Source organism: Saimiri boliviensis, chromosome 4 (genome assembly GCF_048565385.1).
Source record: "Saimiri boliviensis isolate mSaiBol1 chromosome 4, mSaiBol1.pri, whole genome shotgun sequence".
Taxonomy (NCBI): Eukaryota; Metazoa; Chordata; class Mammalia; order Primates; family Cebidae; genus Saimiri; species Saimiri boliviensis.
The window spans coordinates 62525195-62545665 of record NC_133452.1 but is presented as its reverse complement, the minus strand read 5'-3'; the positions used below and the strand labels follow the sequence as shown (position 1 = coordinate 62545665).

The following is a 20471-nucleotide window of genomic DNA, read 5'->3' as shown; positions in this document are numbered from 1 at the left end:
ACTGAAGAAAATATAAATGAAGAGACATGTCTTCTCACAATGGCATAATGCATAGCTATTTTTATTGCACTTGTCATTGTTACTGTCATTTCACCATTGCCCCAGCATCCTGGCTACTGATTTCCCTTCTCTGGGTTCCCCACCATGTGCAGGCTTATAGCAACTGTCATTCAAAGCATCCTCCAGGCAAGGAGTAGACAAACTACCCAAAGGAGGACCATTGGATTCTTTCTCAGAATCTGAAATTCAAGCAAAATGCCTGAGAGATGGAAAGCCGGAGGAGCTAAGAATGTTAAGTGGAGTCGAGTTCAGCTGGCTCGAGCACAACAGCTGCTCTCATTTTCCCACTCCCACATCAAGCTCTTCAGCTTTTCCTCACATCTGTGAACTACCCCAGATTCTTTCAGAAAATCCTTTCTTTCCATTTTTCCTTTAAGTCAGCTGTCTTAGTTCGGGCTGCTATAACAAGTAACCGTAGACTGGGTGGCTTAAACAGCAGAAATTTATTTCTCATAGTTCTCGAGGCTGGGAGACCCAGGTCAAGGTGCCTGACAGATTCCTTGCCGGCTGAGAACACTAATCACCTCTCAAAGGCCCCACCTCCTCATGCCATCATATTGGGGATTTAGGATTTAACATATGAATGAATTTGAGGGAAACACAGACAATCCACAGCACTGGCCAAAAACTGCTTCTGATTTTTTTCAACTAAAGAACTGTGACCAAACGAACTAGAAAGACATGGTATTATAAAGACGTCAATTTTCTCTAAATTAATCTATAAATCAATGCAACACAAATAAAAATCATAACAGAAATGGAATAGAATGATGTTAAAGTTCATTTTGCAAAGTGGTACTCAACTTCAATTACATATTTAGAATCATCTGGGGAGCTACTAACACTGTTTCTGAACTGCACCCCAAGCCATTAAACGGGGACCTCTGGGAGTGGGATGAGATTATCAGCATTTATTAAAGTTCCCTGAGCGATTCCAATGTGCAGCCAAGGTTGGCAACTACTGTGCTGAAAGAATAAACATGTAAAAACAGCAAGAAATTTTAGGAAGGAAAGAAAAATAAACTGATTTGCCCCATCAGCAATTGAAATAGATTATAAAGCTACAGTAATCAAAGCAGTGTAGTACTAGCACAAGAACTGACAGACAAGTCAATAGAACAAAATATATTGGGCATGGTAGCTCATGCCTGTTATCCCAGCACTTTGAAAGACCAAGACAGGCAGATCACCTGGGGTTAGAAGTTCAAGACCAACCTGACGAATGTGGAAAAAACCCCTATCTACTTTAAAAAATACAAAATTAGCCAGGCATAGTGGCACATGACTGTAATCCCAGCTACTCGGGAGGCTGAGGCAGGAGAATAACTTGAATCAGGGAGGCAGAGGTTGCAGTGAGCCTAGATTATGCCATTGCACTTCAGCCTGAGAAGAGTGACACTCCACAAAAAAAAAAAAAAAAAAAAAAAAGACAATAAAAACAATGAACCATCAGTTGTTGCCCATCATGTTGGCAAAAAAAAAAAAAAAGTAATTGATAATACCTGCCATTGTTTCAGGAGGGTTGTGTGTGAGTATTAGAAACCCTCAAAGCAGGTCGGGCACAGTGGCCAACACCTGTAATGCCAACCCTTTGGGAGGCTGAAGCAGGCAGATCGCATAAGGTCAGGAGTCCAAGACCAGCCTGTCCAACATGGTGAAACCCTGTCTCCACTAAAAATACAAAAAAAAAGTTAATTAGCAAGCCACGGTGGCGCACACCTGTAGTCCTAGCTACTCAGGAGACTTGAGGCATGAGAATTGACTGAGCCAGGGAGGGGGAAGTTGCAGTGAGCCAAGATCGCACCACTGCACTGCAGCAGGGAGGAGAGAGAGAGAAACAGAGAGAGAGAGAGAAAACCCTCAAAGTATAAATGGCAGTATTATTGTAAATGTATGTTTTTTTTTGTTTTTGTTTTTGTTTTTTAGATGGAGTTTTTTGCTCTTGTTACCCAGGCTGGACTGCAATGGCGTGATCTCGGCTCACCACAACCTCCGCCTCCTGGGTTCAGGCAATTCTCCTGCCTCAGCCTCCTGAGTAGCTGGGATTACAGGCACGTGCCACCATGCCCAGCTAATTTTTTGTGTTTTTAGTAGAGACGGGGTTTTACCATGTTGACCAGGATGGTCTCGATCTGTCGACCTCGTGATTTACCCACCTCGGCCTCCCAAAGTGCTGGGATTACAGGCTTGAGCCACCGCGCCCGGCCCTTGTATCTTTTATTTTTTGAGATGGAGTCTTGCTCTGTCTCCAAGCTGGAGTACAGTGGCACAATCTCGGCTCACTGCAACCTCCGCCTCCTGGGTTCAAGCGATTCTTCTGCCTCAGCCTCCCAAGTACCTGGGACCACAGGCACGTGCCACCAAGCCCGGCTAATTTTTGTATTTTTAGTAGAGACGGGGTTTCACCATGTTGGCCAGGATGGTCTCAATCTCTTGACCTCGTGATCCACCCGTCTAGGCCTCCCAAAATGCTGGGATTACAGGCGTGTGCCACCGCACCTGGCCTTTTATTTGTAATTATTGTTTATTAAGTAGAAAGAGTTCAGGGGAGAAAGAATATATAAAGCCAACCACAAATGCAATCATGGGAAATCAGTGAAATTCAGTAATTCAACTTTTAGTAACAGAATGCAAGTTGACAATAAGCCACAATCACAAAGATGTACAGGCAAAGATTTTATTCATCACAGCTTTGTTTTCATGGTAAAAAGCTAAAAACAAGCTAAATGTCTCTCAAGAAGATAAAATATAACTATATATGTGTTGACATTAAAAATTCTCATGGCAGGCCAGGCGTGGTGGCTCAAGCCTGTAATCCCAGCACTTTGGGAGGCCGTGGCGGGTGGATCACGAGGTCAAGAGATCGAGATCATCCTGGTCAACATGGTGAAACCCCGTCTCTACTAAAAATACAAAAAATCAGCTGGGCATGATGGTGCGTGCCTGTAATCCCAGCTACTCAGGAGGCTGAGGCAGGAGAATTGCCTGAACCCAGGAGGCGGAGGTTGTGGTGAGCCGAGATCACTCCAGCCTGGGTAACAAGAGTGAAACTCCGTCTCAAAAAAAAAAAAAAAAAAAAAAAATCTCATGGCTCTTTACACTCAGTAAGATGGTTATTATTAAAAAAAAAAAATAAGTGTTGGTTAGGATGTGGAGAATTGGAAGCCTCATGCACTGTTAGTGGGAATGGAAAATGGTGCAGTTTTTATGGAAAACAGTATGGCAGTTTCCTAAAAAAATATTCAATTAGTAAATGATCCAGCAAGTCCACTCCTGAGTATAGACCCAACACTCATAGGAGGGACTATAGCAGATATTTATATACTCATGTTCACAGTAGCCAAAAAATGGAAGCAACCCAGCTATCCATCAGTGGATGACGAGATAAACAAATATGGCATATACACATAGTGGAATACTATTCAGCCTTGAAAAGGAAGAATGTTCTGATACATGCCACAACATGAATGAATCTTGAGGACATCATGCTAAGTGAAATAAGTTAGTCACACAAGGACAAATATGTTTCTGTTTATATGAGATACCACAGGAGTCAAATTCACAGAGACAGAAAGTAGAGAGGTGTTTGCCAGGGACCAGGGCAATGGGGAAAGGGGGTGCAATGAGGATAGAGCATTAGTGTTTAGTGGATACAGTTGTAGCCTTGTAAGATAAAAAAGTTATAGAGATGGATGATGGTGACGGTTGCAGACCAATGTAAATGCCACAGAACTATGTACTTAAAAATACAAGATGGGGCCATGCACAGTGGCTCACACCTGTCATCCCAGCACTTTGGAAGGCCGAGGTGAGTGGATCACTTGAGGTCAAGAGTTTGAGACCAGCCTGGTCAACATGAAAAAACTCTGTCTCCACTAAAAATACAAAAATTAGCCGCGCATGGTGGCACATGCCTGTAATCCCAGCTACTCAGGAGGCTGAGGCAGGAGAATCCCTTGAACCTGGGAGGCAGAGGTTGCAGTCAGCTGAGATCACATCTCTCACTGCACTGTGCATTCCAGCCTGGACAACAGAATGAGACTCCATCTCAAAAACAAAAACAAACAAACAAAAACAACAAAAAACCTAACCAAAAAAAAAAAAAAAAACTTGGTAAATTTTATGTTATGTATATTTTACACCACAATATAAAACTTTTCCATGGGAAAAAAAGGTTTACTTACTTTCATTTCAATATTTCTCTTTATCATTGCTGTCTGCGAAATCTGCTTCTATGGTAAGTCATTTGAGAATGACTCCAAAACAGAAATTTTGAGAACACCAAGCAAAATTTTCTAGATGTCATCTTTTCACGGTTGCTTTTATAGTTTGTGATCATCAATCATTTTATTTGTAATTTTTTTTTTTTGCCATATTCTACCATGCTGTCAAGTTCAATTATTTGTATTTTTTTTTCTTTTTTTTTTGAGACAGAGTCTTTGTCACCCAAGCTGGGGCACAGTGGCTCAATCTTGGCTCACTACAACCTCTAACTCCTGGGTTCAAGCAAATTCTCCTGCCTCAGCCTCCGAAATAGCTGAGACTACAAGCATCTGCCACCACACCCAGCTAATTGTTTTTGTATTTTTAGTAGAGACAGGGTTTCACCATATTGGCCAGGCTGGTCTCAAACTCCTGACCTTGTGATCCCCCTCACCACCACCTCAGCCTCCCAAAATGCTGGGATTACAGGCGTGAGCCACCGCACCTGGCCTTTTATTTGTAATTATTGTTTATTAAGTAGAAAGCGTTCAGGGGAGAAAGAATATATAAAGTCAACCACAAATGAAATCATGGGAAATCAGTGAAACTCAGTGAAGAAGTTCATGGGAAGGTGGTAACATCACATCTTAAATTACAAGTCACTTCTTTGTGGGATAATTTTCCATGTTGGAATTTTGTTCCACATTTTCTCAGCAACTCTATTTCATTCCCACAAGCCACTCAGAAAGAATCTAGTGGTCCGATCATGCCTGTCAGAGACCTAAAATATGAGAGGATTCACTTGGCTAGCCAAGAACTCCTAACTAGAGATGATCTGATTTCTTTCTCAGGACTGGAACAAAATACTGAAAATATTTCCACTCAAAATAGGAACTGCAATCTAGAAGAAATCCTGTTCCTTGTCTTTTAAAATAAGGACACAGCAGAAATATGAAATGGAATTTTGGATTACCTTATGCTGTGATTATAAGAAAGGAATTACAGCACATAAAAAACAAAATCTTAAGCTGCATTAGACTACATGGTATGTACTTTATTTTAAAATTGTCTCTAGTGCAGCTGCTAAGCATAGAACGTGATCCAGATAGAAGAGAAATAACACCAACTTCTTGTCAGAAAATTCAAACACTAAGCCATCTGAAAGCAGGTAAATGGCTTCCCTCAGGCTGGGCACGATGGCTCACACCTGTAATCCCAGCACTTTATGAGACCAAGGCCAGTGGATCACCTGAGGACAAGAGTTCGAGACCAGCCTGGCCAACATGGTGAAACCCTAAAAATACAAAAACTAGCTTGGTGTGGTGGCATGCGCCTGTAGTCCCAGCTACTCAGGAGGCTGAAGCAGGAGAATCGCTTGAACACAGGGGACAGAGTTTGCAGTGAGCCGAGATCACGCCACTTCACTCCAGCCTGGGTGACAGAGTGAAATTTCATCTAAAAAAAAAAAGAAGCAATGCTTTTCCTTTATGTCCATGTAAATATGAGCTGAGATTGATAGACACAGTGATGTCATTGTGTATGCAAGACAGGACCTTATGCAATTTGATCCAAGGAACTAACTGACCTTGATATAAAGTTCCCCATTTACAACCAAACTCAGTGAAGTTGTTCAAAAGCAGGGGCCAGGTGCGGTGGCTCACACCCATAATGTCAGCATTTTGGGAGGCCTAGTTGGGCAGATCACCTAAGATCAGGAGTTCGAGACCAGCCTACCAACCTCCCAGGAGGCAGAGGTTGCAGTGAACTGAGATGGAACCACTGCATTCCAGCCTCGGTGACAGAGCGAGACTCTGTCTAAAAAAAAGTTATGACTGACTTCTCTCTGACCACCTGTGCTTCTGTTCCAATATAAAGTCACTCTTTTTAAGGACTTCACACCATCTGTTTCTGAGGTTTGTTTAGACTAGTTTTGGTGATTATGTACCAAAGGTGCATAGAAGTGTTGTTTAACTCTGACATTTGGTAAGAGATTTCTTGCGTCATGATATATTCATATTTCTGAGATTTTAAAATTATTATTATCATTCCTTTTTTTTTTTTTTTTTTTTGAAACTAGGTCTTGCTCTGTCACCCAAGCTAGAGTGCAGTGGTACAATCATAGCTCACTGCAGCCTCAACTTCCTGGACTCAAGTAATCCTTCTGCTCAGCCTCCCCAGTAGTGGGGACTACAGGCACACACCACTACATCTAGCTAATTTTTTTATTTTTATTTTTTAATTTTTTGGCCAGACTGGTCTCAAACTCCTGGGCTCAAGCAATCCTCCCACCTCAGCCTCCCAAAATGCTGGAATTACAGGCGTGAGACAATGTACCCAGCTTAAAAATTTTTTTAAACATTACACAGAAGTACGACATCACAAAAACATTACCAAAGTTCTGCCTAGTCTCATTATTGCAGGTAACTTTGTTCATTCTAGTCATTCCACTGTACGTGGGCATGTATTTAGAATTGAAGAGGCATACTGCATCCAGCAAGGCCAGTTCTTGCTAAGAAACTTCAGAGATCTATTTAACAGCCGTCTGGAGGTTCAATGAAGGTAACGCCAACAAACCGGTTGACTAACACAATCAGTTCTTGCCACCTAGTGTAACTGGAAATGAGCGTACCTCATGCCCGGCCGGCAACTCCATGTCTAGGTATAAACACTGTAAGACATATGCACAATGAGACACGTACTAGGAGGGCCCTCACAACATTGTTTGTGGGAGTATAACTGGAAAAATACTAAAAGTTTTCCAGCAGAAAATTAGACACATAGATTGTGGTGCAATTGTGTGATTGCAGATATAATAGAATACTCATAGAAGTTAAAACACATAAATTGTTGTATGTATTAGCAGAAATTGGGTACATAGCAAATTATTTATAATAGTTGCTTGTAAGGGCATAGGAGGAGAATAGGACCAGAGAGAGGACTCCATGGATTCAATGGTGTCTGGTATTTCTTTTTCTTTTCCTATTTCTTCTTTTTAAGACAGAGTTTCACTCTTGTTACTCAGGTAGAGTGCAATAATGTGATCTTAGCTCACCACAACCTCCATCTCCCAGGTTCAAGCGATTCTCCTGCCTCAAGCTTCCTGAGTAGCTGGGATTACAGGCATGTGCCACCATACCTGGATAATTATGTATTTTTAGTAGAAATGGGATTTCTCCATGTTGGTCAGGCTAGTCTCGAACTCCCAACCTCAGGTTATCTGCCCACCTCGGCCTCTCAAAGTTCTGGGATTATAGGTATGAGCCAGTACACCCAGCCACGTGTGTGGTATTTCTACAAACATATTGAGGCCGAGCACGGGGCCTCACATCTGTAATCCCAGCACTATGGGAAGCCGAGGCAGGTGGATCACCTGAGCTCAGGAGTTCAAGACCAACCTGGCCAACATAGTGAAACCCCATTGCTACTAAAAATGCAAAAATCAGCTGGGCCTGGTGACAGGAACCTGTAATCTCAGCTCCTCGGGAGGCTGAAGCAGGAGAATGGCTTGAACCCAACGGGCGGAGGTTGCAGTGAGCTAAGACCATGCCACTGCACTCCAGCCTGGGGAACAAGGGCAAGATGTCATTTAAAAAAAAAAAAAAAAGTATCGAACTGCGACAAACAATTGCAGACAAAACACCAACATTTATTCCTCCTGATTATGAAAGCCCAGGTTAATATATAGCCCGTGTACTTTTCTGTATTCTCCTTCTCCCCAACACACCAAAAAATAAATCTGGCATTAAATTTCAGGGAAGTTTTGTTTGTTGGCTGGTTGGTGGTTTTTGCTTTTCTCTCTATTGAAACCACAAATCTTTTTATTAAAATCCCTCAACAAAAACCTAGTCACTTAAGGATCCAATTTAAAATTCTTGGCAATTTCTCTTGGTCATTTGAAGTTTGTTTTTTTAGGGAAGTTGCTTTAAGACATCAGGGTATATTGGCCGGGCGTGGTGGCTCACGCCTTTAATCCTAGCACTTTGGGAGGCCGAGGAGGTCATATTACCTGACGTCGGGAGTTCGAGACCAGCCTGACCAACTTGGAGAAACATCATCTCTACTAAAAATACAAAAACATTAGCTGGGCCTCGTGGTGTATGCCTGTAATCCCAGCTATTTGGGAGGCTGGGGCAGGAGAATTCTTGAACTCAGGAAGCGGAGGTTGTGGTGAACCGAGATCGTGCCATTGCACGTCAGCCTGGGCAACAAGAGCAAAACTCCATTTCAAAAGAAAAAAGAAAAAAAGAAGAATATATCATTGCTTGTAATAGCACTAAATGTATATGTGTGTGTGTATATATATATATGTGTGTATACATGTATATACTATATATACATACATATATTTTATATGTATAGGCTACATGTACATATATACATACCTGTGTGATATATAGATACACATGTATAAATATATATACCTATATACATACACACACGTATGTCATAAAACATTTAGAAACCATTTAAATATTCATCATTAAGAGACCCTTCTTCAAGGGTCTCCCATTTCAAAGGTTGTCATCCATTTATTTGGGCATGCTGAAAACTTAAGAGGCGCCCCTCAGGCCTAGAAGAAAGAGTGCCTGGCATATTTCAAAGAGTAGCTGTTCAACCAATATTTGATTAGCAAATATTTTTAATGGCTACTTTTCCCTCATTCAGAATATCTACTCCATTATCAAGGTTGATTTTACTTCCTAAATATTTCTCGGCCGAGCAAGGTGACTCATGCCTGTAATCCAGCACTTTTGGGAGGCTGAACATGAGGCCAGGGTTCCAGACCAGCCTGGCCAACATGGTGAAACCCCATGTCTGCTAAATACACAAAAATTTGCAGGACATGGTTGTGGGCACCTGTAATCCCAGCTACTAAGGAGGCTGAGGCAAGAGAATCACTTGAACCTGGGAGGTAGAGGTTGTAGTGAGCCTGTATCATGTCACTGCACTCCATGCTAGGTAACGGAGCAAGACTCCATCTGGAAAATAAAAAACTCTCAAATTTATCCACCATTGCTAGGAGTGTAGTCTATTTGCTTTTCCCTCACCTGAATTACAAAGTATCTTCCTATTTGGTATCTCTTCATCTAATGTACTCTGCTTACCTTCCAGTCAATTCTTAGCTGCAGCCAGGTCATCTTTCCAAAATGAAGATCTGATCACATCACCCAACCCCCAACACTTCCGTGACTTCCCATTTATATTAGTTTGCTAGAGCTGCATAAAAAAATTTCACAGACCAGGGGCTTAAACAACAGAAATGCATTCTCTCTTCAGTTCTGAAGGCTTAAAGTCTAAGGTCAAGATGACGGCAGGTTTGGTTTCTCTGGTGGCCTCTCTCCTTGGCTTATAGATGGCTGCCTTCTTGCTGTGTCCTTACGTGGCCTTTGCTCTGGGCATGTCTGTGCCCTAATCACTTCTCATAAGGAAGTCAGTCTTATTGACTTGGGGCCCACCGAAATAACCTATTTTTACTTTAATTACCTCTTAAAGCCCCCATCTCCAAATAATCATATGGAGGTATTTGGGGCTTCACCATACGAATTTGGTGGTGGGAACACAGTCCAGCCAATGACACTAGTGCTCTTAGGATGAAAACCAACACCATCACCATGGTTGTGCTGGCGATCTTTTCTTTGTCCCTCCATGTCCACTCTTCACTTGGCTTCACCCTATGTCCCTGTAGACTGACTGGTGTGAAGCAACAAGGGGTCCTGTGCTGTCCAGGGTTTCCAGAAGGGTTTGGCAAATGGAAAACACCAATAAGAAGTCTAGGAGGAGAAGGAGGGTAGCATTGATGTGCTTTTCCCTCTGGAGGCCTCTCTGCCAGGTCAGCTGGGGTGGACCACATCCCTCTGCTGAAGACTGCAGCTCTTGTCAGGGGCCCTCTCCATGCAGTGACTTCAGGATTCAGTAAGTGCCACTAACCCTGGCTCCTTCAAGGGGAATGAATGACTCCCGGCTGGTGTTAGCCCTAGGATAACTTTCATCCCTCCTAGCCTCTACTAAACCCTACTCACATCTTTACTCTTCATTCGACTATCTTCAAATTCCCGCCGGGCGCGGTGGCTCAAGCCTGTAATCCCAGCACTTTGGGAGGCCGAGGCGGGTGGATCATGAGGTCGAGAGATCGAGACCATCCTGGTCAACATGGTGAAACCCCGTCTCTACTAAAAATACAAAAAATTAGCTGGGCATGGTGGCGCGTGCCTATAATCCCAGCTACTTAGGAGGCTGAGGCCGGAGAATTGCCTGAACCCAGGAGGCGGAGGTTGCAGTGAGCCGAGATCGCGCCATTGCACTCCAGCCTGGGTAACAAGAGCGAAACTCCGTCTCAAAAAAAAAAAAAAAAAAATTCCCCAGTTGGATGTGTCGTCTGCTTCCTGCCATGACTTTAATACAAAGAAAGCTTGCCAAGTTCTTTAAGGTCTGGCCCTTGCAAAACTCTCCACCTTCATCGCACACGTCTCTCCTCCTCACTCTGCTACAATCATGCTAGCCTTCTTTCACATCTTCAGATAAGCCTGTCAATTTGCAGTACTAGCAAGCATACTTTCCAGTTATTTTTAAACTATTTAAAATTGTATTAAAATGTGGGGCTGGGCATGGTGACTCACGCCTGTAATCCCAACATTTTGGGAGGCTGAGGTGGGAGGATCACTTGAACCCAGGAGTTCAAGACCAGCTCAGCAACATAGCAAGACCCTGTCTCTACCAATGATAATAATAATAAATATAATATTCTAAAATTGTAGAAAAATGTATGTAACATTTCATCTTCAGTCAGGTTCCCGGGGAGCAGTTACCGAGATGAAAATTTATGTGCAGGAAGTTTATTGGGGAACCTCCTAAGGACTGACATCTTTGAGGGTGTTACCAAAGCAGGACTAGGCAGGCAGGAGACATTGGGCTGTGGGCAGCCCCAGCAAGGCCTCACCTGGTCCAATGGCAGCTGGAGCTGGGAAGGTCATTCAGAGCTGTCAGAATTGAGGCAAGGAGGCTCCACATCAATAATCACTGGAAGTGAGCTGTCCCTGGGAGAGGGCATAAACATGGGATGAGGCAACTGCCTTCAGTGAAGGCTGGTCCTGGAAAGGAAATCGTGAGCTGTCACCCTCTGGAAGTAGGAAAATGAGCCCCTTGATCCTGAAGGGAAGATCTGGGGGGCATATCATAACATCTACCAAGAAATCCTACCCTTAACAATCTATGGACTGGGCACAGTGGCTCACACCTGTAATCCCAGCAGTTTGGAAGGCCAATGGGGGAAGATTACTTGAGGCCAGGAGTTTGAGACCAGACTTGGCAACACGGCAAAACACTGTCCCTACAAAACTTACAAACATTAGCCTGGTGTGGTAGTGCGTACCTGTAGCTCCAGCTACTAGGGAGGCTGAGATGGGAGGATCTCTTGAGCCCAGGAGGTTGAGGCTGCAGTAAGCTGTCATTGTGCCACTGCACTCCAACCTGGGCAAAAGAGCTAGCTCTTGTCTCAAAAAAAAAAAAAAAAAATTTATTGAAAGTAAATACAGATACGCCGGGCGCGGTGGTTAACGCCTGTAATCCCAACACTTTGGGAGGCTGAGGCAGGTGGATCATGGGTCGAGAGATCGAGACCATCCTGGTCAACATGGTGAAACCCCGTCTCTACTAAAAATACGAAAAACCAGCTGGGCATGGTGGCATGTGCCTGTAATCCCAGCTACTCAGGAGGCTGAGGCAGGAGAATTGCCTGAACCCAAGAGGTGGAGGTTGCGGTGAGCCGAGATCGCGCCATTGCACTCCAGCCTGGGTAACAGGAGCAAAACCCCGCCTCAAAAAAAAAAAAAAGAAAGTAAATACAGATATAAGCGAAGAGCTGGGCATAAAAGTGTTCATTAAAAGAGTATTTATGTATAATTGGGAGAACATTAGGTACAATCTAAATACCCAATAATAGGAAACAAATTAAATTATGTACAGTACATCTGAATATTGTAATACTATATAGCTATTTTTAAAACCATAAATTGGATAAATGGTTAATCACATGCACAAATGGTTAATCAATGACATATTAAATGAAAAAATAGGTTATAAAATAACTTTGTTGAAGTATTTGTGTTTCTATTTACAAACAATTGTATAGAAGCATAAGCAAAAAAGACTGGAAAACATACACCAAGATGCAAATTGTAGGCTGGGTACAGTAGCTCAGGCTTGTAATCCCAGCACTTTGGGAGGTCAAGGTGGGTGTTGGATGCCTGTAATCACAGCTACCTAGAAGGCTGAGACAGGAGGATCACTTGAACCTGGAAGGGGAAGGGTGCATGAGCTGAGATCTCACCACTGCACCCCAGCCTGGGCAACAGAGCAAGACTCCATCTCAAAAAATAAAAAGGGGGCAAATTGTAGTTTTTGCTAGTTGGCAAGTTATAGGTTACTTATAATTTCTTTTTATACCTTTTCTGTATTAGTAGCAATGAACATATATTGATTATACAATCAGAGGGAAATGATAAATTTGGGGATTTGAAAACATTATTGTGTTTATGATGGCATATAACAGTAATATTCACAGAGCACAGTGGCTCATGCCTGTAATCTTAGCACTTTGGGAGGCCAAGGTAGGCAGATCACCTGAGGTCAGGAGTTCAAGATCAGCCTGAACAACACGGAGAAACCCCGTCTCTACTAAAAATACAAAATTAGCCAGGCATGGTGGCACATGTCTGTAATCTCAGCTACTCCAGAAGCAGAGGCAGGAGAATTGCTTGAACCCAGGAGGCAGAGGTTGTGATGAGCAGAGATCACGCCATTGCACTCCAGCCTGGGCAACAAGAGCGAAATTCTGTCTCAAAAAAAAAAAAGAAGAAGAAAAAAAATAGTAATATTCAACTTGGTTTACCACAGAAATTTTTCCTTAATTAAAATGTACATGTAAACCCCAAAGGGAAACAGATCACCATGGAATTGCTCTTTGTCGGAGAAGGAGACAGAGCCAGGAAAGGCCCGTGAGGCTCAGTCTGCAGAGTTCTCTCTTTCATCATTTGCCCCCACCCTCTCAAACCCTCGACTGGGTCTCTTCATGTGTTGCTTAAAAACCATTAGACCTCTATAGCCTGCATCACCAGTTTCACCAAGTGCATGTTGAAGAAGATCTGAAATTGTTCACCAAGTGCATGTTGAAGAAGATCTGAAATTGTTCTCCGAGTAAATAAGCAAGTAATAAGTAAATATAAAACCAAATGCATGCTGATAACACATAGTGGTAACATGAAGCTACACAGGAAACCCTGCCTGCTGATTGCAGTCACAGTCATGTCTCAACAAGGGTTGTGTCACCAGTGGTCTTGCCCCACCAAGCAGTTCAAAGTTGCTTGCAATCTTATTTAGGATGAGCAGCAACTACCAATGAGACAGCTCGTTGTGCCAATCTATCATTAAGGGAGATTCTTCCAAGTCTTCATAAAAAACCGTAGGTTGTGCATATGACCAGTCGCAGGGGCTCACACCTGTAATCCCAGCACTTTGGGTTGCTGAGGCAGCTGGGTCACTTGAGGTCAGGAGTTTGAGATCCAGCCTGGCCAGCATGGCAAAACCCTGTGTCTACTAAAATTACAAAAATTAGCCGGGTGTGGTGGCACATGCCTGTATTCCCAGCTACTCAGGAGGCTGAAGCGCAAGAATTGCTTGAACCCGGTCGGCAGAGACTGCAGTGAGTTGAGATCATGCCATTGCACTCTAGTCTGTGTGACAGAACGAGAGCCTGTCTCAATGAAAAAATAAAAAAAAAAAAAAACCTAGAAAATATTGCCAAAAAATGCAATCCTCCGGAAGTCTAAAGATGTTTTCAAGGGCCAAACAGCATGTTGGCAGACTCAGGCCTGGAATCCCCTGACAGTGGTGTCTCAGGCACTGGACACAGACAACTGTAGCATGAATCCATGTGTCCATTCAACCAGATCCAGCTGTGGTGGTTACCACACTTTCTAATCTGCAGTAACACTTTACTCATCTTCCAGTTAAAGCTAACCTGCTGGAGAGGTTCGTAGCCTCTCTGGAGCAATGGACGATTGCATATAGTCCAGATGTGCAGTAGGCTATACCATCTGGCTTTGTGCAGGTACACCCTATGGTATTCACACAACAAGGAGACTGCCTTACAGCGAATTTCTCAGAACAGATCCCTGTTGTGAAGCAACACATGACTGTGGCTAGAATAGAGGATCTTGTTTCTGTTTTGTTATTTTTGGTTGTTTGTATTTTTTTGAGACTGGTTCTGACTCTGTCGCCCAGGCTGGAGTGCAATGGTGCAATCTCAGCTCACTGCAACCGCTGCTTCCTGGGCTCAAGTCATCCTCTCACCTCAGCCTCACGAGTAGCTGGGACTGCAGGTGTCCACCATCACGTCCGGCTATTTTTTGCATTTTTAGTAGAAACGGGGTCTCACCCTGTTGCCCAGGCTGGTCTTGAACTCCTGAACTCAAGCAATCCTCCTGCTTCAGCCTCCCAAAGTAGTGGCATTACTGGTGTGAGCTGGGATTATTGATTTGATCATTACACGTTGTGTATATGAATCGAAATATCACACTGAACTCCATAAATACGCAGAATTATTATGTGTCAATTAATTTTTTAAAAACTACAGGATTTCTAGTGCTGAGAAATGAAAAAAAAAAAAAAAGAAAGAAAGAAAGAAAGAAACTACAGATGACTGAGCTCTACCCCGACCAATTAAATCAGAATCTTCTAGGTACAGGTGGAAGACATCACTATTTTTAAAAAGCTTCCCAAGACCAGGACGGTAGCTTCAGCCTGTAATCCTAACACTTTGGGAAGCCAAGGCAGACAGATGGAGTTCAAGACCAGCCTGACCAACATGGTGAGACTCCATCTCTACAAAAAAAATGTTTTTAAACTAACTGGGTGTGGTGGCCCACACCTGCAGTGCCAGCTACTTGAGGCTGAGGTGGGAGGATCACTTGAGCCTGGGAGGCTGAGGCTATAGTGAGCCATGTTCCCGCCTCTGCATTCCCAGAGCCTGGGTAACAAAGCCAGACTCTGTTCAAAAATAAAAATTAAAATTTGCATCCCAAGTGATTTTAATATGTGGTCGGGGTTGAGAACCACCGCTATAGATAGACAAGGAGGTTACCTACCTAATGAGAGACGCGCAGCCCTGAGAGGCCACCCTACTTAGCAATAATCCCACCACCCTCTCAGACATCCCCCCACGACCTCATACAGTACCCAAGCTCTGCCCTCCCCTCTGCAGGCAGTAAGTTTGCCTGGTACTAAGATATTACCATTGACTACTTTACCTCTCAACATTAATTGAGCATCTACTCTCAGTCATACACCAAAAACCCAGAGGTGAATATGACACAGCTCCTGCTTTCAAGGAGCTCACAGTCAGGGTAACATAATTTTTACACGTCAATAGAAAATAATGTGCTGACCAGTGTTTATGAAGCACTCACAATGTGCCAGACTCTAAGACCTTGTGTAATACCTCATTTAATCCTCCCAACAACCTTTTAAGATAGGTACCATTACTATCAAGCCCATTTTACAGACAAGATTCCTGGGCCATAGAGAATTTATGTAACTGCCTAAGATCCTTTAGCAGTAGTTTGGCTGGGAGCCAAATTGAAGCAGCCTGTCTCTGCATCCACACCTTTACCCACTACACTGAGCAGATAAATGAATATACCAAAAGTCACGGAGGCATGAGAAGATGTTGATTCGAAGAATAGTGAACAGAGATCAGGAGTTTGAGACCAGCCTGGCCAACATGGTAAAACCTCATCTCTACTAAAAAGTAACAAAAAATTAGCTGGGCATAGTGGTGGATGCCTGTAATCCCAACTACTCGGGAGGCTGAGGCAGGAGAATCACTTGAACATGGAAGATGGAGGTTGCAGTGAGCTGAGATTGCACCACTCAACTCCAGTCTGGCGACAGAGCAAGACTCATTCTCAAAGAATAAAGAATGGTGAGCAATTCAGGGTGGCTGGCCATGGGGCTGAAAATTTGGGTTTGGGCTAAATTATGAAAGCCCTTACAGACGATGAACAGTGGCTTCTGTTCTATCTCCTCTAGACAAAGGGTAGCCCGCCAAAGTGTTTTTTCTATTTTCATCTTTTTAATGTTTATTTTAGATTCAGGGAGTGCAACCGCAGATTCGTTATAAAGGTATATTATGTGATGCTGAGGTTTGGGCTTCTAACGACCCCATTGCCCAAGCAGTGAGCATATTACCCAATAGGTGATTTTCAACCCTTCATGTCCTCCCTTCCTTGCCACTTTTCAAATCCCCCGTGTTTATTGCTCCCATCTTTGTGTCAGTGTGTGCCCGGTGTTTAACTCCCATTTACAACCAAGAACATGCAGTCTTTGGTTTTCTGCTTTTGCATTAATTCACTTGGGGAAATGGCCTCCAGCTGTATCTGTGTTGCTGCAAAGAATATGATTTCACCGGGCGCGGTGGCTCAAGCCTGTAATCCCAGCACTTTGGGAGGCCGAGGTGGGTGGATCACAAGATCAAGAGATCGAGACCATCCTGGTCAACATGGTGAAACCCCGTCTCTACTAAAAATACAAAAAACTAGCTGGGCATGGTGGTGCATGCCTGTAATCCCAGCTACTCAGGAGGCTGAGGCAGGAGAATTGCCTGAGTCCAGGAGGCGGAGGTTGCGGTGAGCCGAGATCGCGCCATTGCACTCCAGCCTGGGTAACAAGAGCGAAACTCCGTCTCAAATAAAAAAAAAAAAAAGAATATTATTTCATTCTTCTTTATGGCTGTGTAGTATTCCACGGTGTATATGTACCACATTTTCTTTATTCAATCCGCCATTAATGGGCACCCGAGTTGATTCTACGTCTTTGCGATGGTGAATAGTGCCACAGTGAGCGTACAGGTGCAGGTGTCTTTTTGGTAGAATGATTTATTTTCCTTTGGATTTGCCAGCCAAAGTTTTAAATTGAGGAACAAAGTGGGCAGATCTGTATTTCAAAAGATAAGGGTAAGAATAACCACAGGGTGGAAAGATGGGGACAGAGAGGTAGAACTGTGACAGATGATGCAAGTCAGGGGAAGGCGGTGGGGCGGAGGGAGAAGAGAGGCAGGACCCCTAGACACTTCTGACTTCGAAATGACAGGATTTTGTGGCTGATTGGAGAGGGAGAGAGAAGAGGAAGGTGGCTCCCAGGCCTGTAATGAAAGTGACTTAACAAGCAAATGCTCTAGAGAGGAAAGCAGTTGGTCTGTGGAGGAAGGTGATGAGCTCACTTCTGGACATGTTAGGTTTCCACAAGCCTTACTATCTGCCAGTTAGTTGCTAAGAGGCATGACAATTAAGTCACTTCAGATCCTTTGGGCTCACAGAGATATTTCTTTGCAAAATCATAAATACGGATACCTCCTAAAGTTTCTTAGAAATGCATCGATTCTAGAATTTAGATGTAATTTGAAGAAAACTGAGAAGGAACCCATGATGGTGATTATGTTGTTTCAAAAAGTGCCATCCTACCAAAATTAGAAAAAAAAACGCCCTTTTATACTGAATAAGGAATACAAAAGATGACCAAGCCAACCCCAAATGAGGCCTATGAGACATGAAAAACATATGCTTTTCAGCTAACTAAGTATTTGAGTTCTATTTTAAGGACAGTGGTGGCATTGGATGTGTGTCTTCGGAATGTTTCATTCTAAATGGATTTTGTTCGGCCGGGCATTGTGGCTCATGCCTATAATCCCACCACTTTGGGAGGCCGAGGCGGGTGGATCACCTGAGGTCAGGAATTCGAGACCAGCCTGTCCAAAATGAACAAACTCTGTCTCTACTAAACATACAAAAGCAGGTGTGGTGGTACGCTCCTCTAATCCCAGCTACTTGGGAGGCTGAGACAGGAGAATTGCTTGAACCCGAGAGGCAGAGGTTGTGGTGAGCCAAGATTGTGCCACTGCACTCCAGCCTGGGCAACAAGAACAAAACTCTGTTCCAAAAAAAAAAAAAAAAAAAAAAAAAAAAAAAGATTTTGCTCATTTTCCCTTTATGGATAATACTTCAAATAGATTTTTGTTTCTACACTGTTTGTTTGTATCTTCTAAGGCTAAACTTCATTGAACAGACACTCATGCAATGGCTGCTCATTACTCAATTTAGCCATAAATTATATGACTAGGATTTAAGTGTGAGTATTCAAAATATAACCTCAGAATGGAATTCAGACAAATAAAATAGACTGGATGAGTTTAAAATCATTTTCAAAGACAAGAGGAAAAAAAAGTTAATTTCCTCCTCAGTGAGGATTGATCATTATTTTGTTTGTTTCGAGTTGGGAGTTTCACTCTTGTCACTCAGGCTGGAGTGCAATGGTGCCATCTCAGCTCACTGCAACCTCTGCCTCCTGGGTTCGATCAATTCTCCTGTCTCAGCCTCCTTAGTAGCTGGGATTACAGGCCCCCACCACCATGCCCAGCTAATTTTTGTACTTTTAGTAGAACAGGGTTTCATCAAGTTGGCCAAGTTGGTCTCAAACTCCTGACCTCAGGTGATCTACCCGCCTCTGTCTCCCAAAGTGCTGGGATTACAGTCATGAACCAACCTGCCCTGCTGATCATCACTTTTTTTTTTCTTTTTAGACAGAGTTTCGCTCTTGTCATTCAGGCTTGTGTGCAATGGCTCAATCTCAGCTCACTGCAATCTTCACCTCCCAGGTTCAAGTGAGTCTCCTGCCTCAGCCTCCCGAGTAGCTTGGATTACAGGCACCTGCCACCATGCCTGGCTATTTTTGTATTTTTAGTAGAGATGGGGTTTCACCACGTTGGGCCAGGTTGGCCTCGAACTCCTGACCTCAGGTGATCCGCCCACCTCGGCCTCCCAAAGTACTGGGATTACAGGCATGAGCCACTGCACCCGGCCCCCATCATTACTTTTTAAGAGATTCACCCAAATTTTTTGTTGCTTATATTATAATGATCCAGGGTTGGCATGATGGTGACTTTTAGTATTTCAAAGCCTTGCCAATTATCTGCAGACAGTAACTCTTCTTGGAGAACAGTTTTTAGCTTGCTACTGTGCTTTAGTGAGACTGAACCCTTAACCATGGGCTACCATGGGACGGAGCTGCCCATCAGGAACTGGTGGGTTAGACAAAATGATGTGTATATAAAGTTGGGTGTGCACAGTGGTACTCATTGTCAAATGAAAGTGGTATATGTAAGATTGGCTCAAGCCCTAAAGACAAGAGTAAATTGTATGAGAAAGGGGTCCCGATGCCCACTGTCCCTACTTCTGCTACATGACCCTCTTTCTCCCAGCTTGTACCTCTTTCCTCATGGAAAGTTCCTTATGATCAGTTGATTGAGGAAGAGAAAACTTGGGTCTGGTTTATAGAAAAAATTTTGGTCTGGTTTTTTCTGCACAATACATGTATCTACCTAAAAGTGAGGAGCAACAGTTCTACAAACCCCTCGAGGACATCCCTGAAGACAGTGATGAAGAGAAATACCCGCAGTGGACAGAATCACAACCAAGCAGTGCACTTGGTTGTTCATTTTGCCTGAAAGGAGAAATGGCCAGAGATACGAATCTGGCCATCAGGCTATGGCCCATGATTTGACTGAATGGAATCGGAAGGGACATAATTGGAAAGTTGGTGACAAGAAGATCTAGGGAAGAGATGCAAGGATAGAGGTATATGCCCAAACAACGTGAAGATATTTGTGTCTCATGTGAATGCTCATTAAAGGGTGACCTCGGTGGAGGATTTTAATAATCAAGTGGATAGGAGGACCCGTTCTGTGGCTATCAATCAACTGCCTTCTCCAGCCATCCCTGTCATTGTCCAGTGGGCTCATGAACAAAGTGGCCATGGTAGCAGAAGCCCAGCAACATAGACTTACATTCACCATGGCCAACCTGGTTACGACCACTGGAGAGCGCCCAACATGCTGCTGCAGAGACCAACATTAGTCTCCTCTGTGGCACCATTCTCCAGGTGATCCGCCAGCTATGGGGCAGAGGTTGATTACATTGGAACTCTTCCATCATGGAAGGGGCAGCATTTTGTTCTTAATGAAATAGATGCTTACTCAGGATATGAATTTGCCTTTCTTGCATACAATGCTCCTGCCAAAACTACCATTCATGGACTTACAGAATGCTTGCCACCATCGTGGTAATCCACACAGCACTGCTTCTGACAGGGAACTAATGTGT

The 20471-nt window shown here is 43.5% G+C and overlaps 1 pseudogene; it reads right to left on the bottom strand.

The window, feature by feature from the left end:
* Nucleotides 1-15857: 15857 nt before the first annotated feature.
* Nucleotides 15858-20164, bottom strand: LOC141584193 (putative uncharacterized protein encoded by LINC00596; annotated as a pseudogene).
* Between the last annotated feature and the right edge of the window lie 307 nt (nucleotides 20165-20471).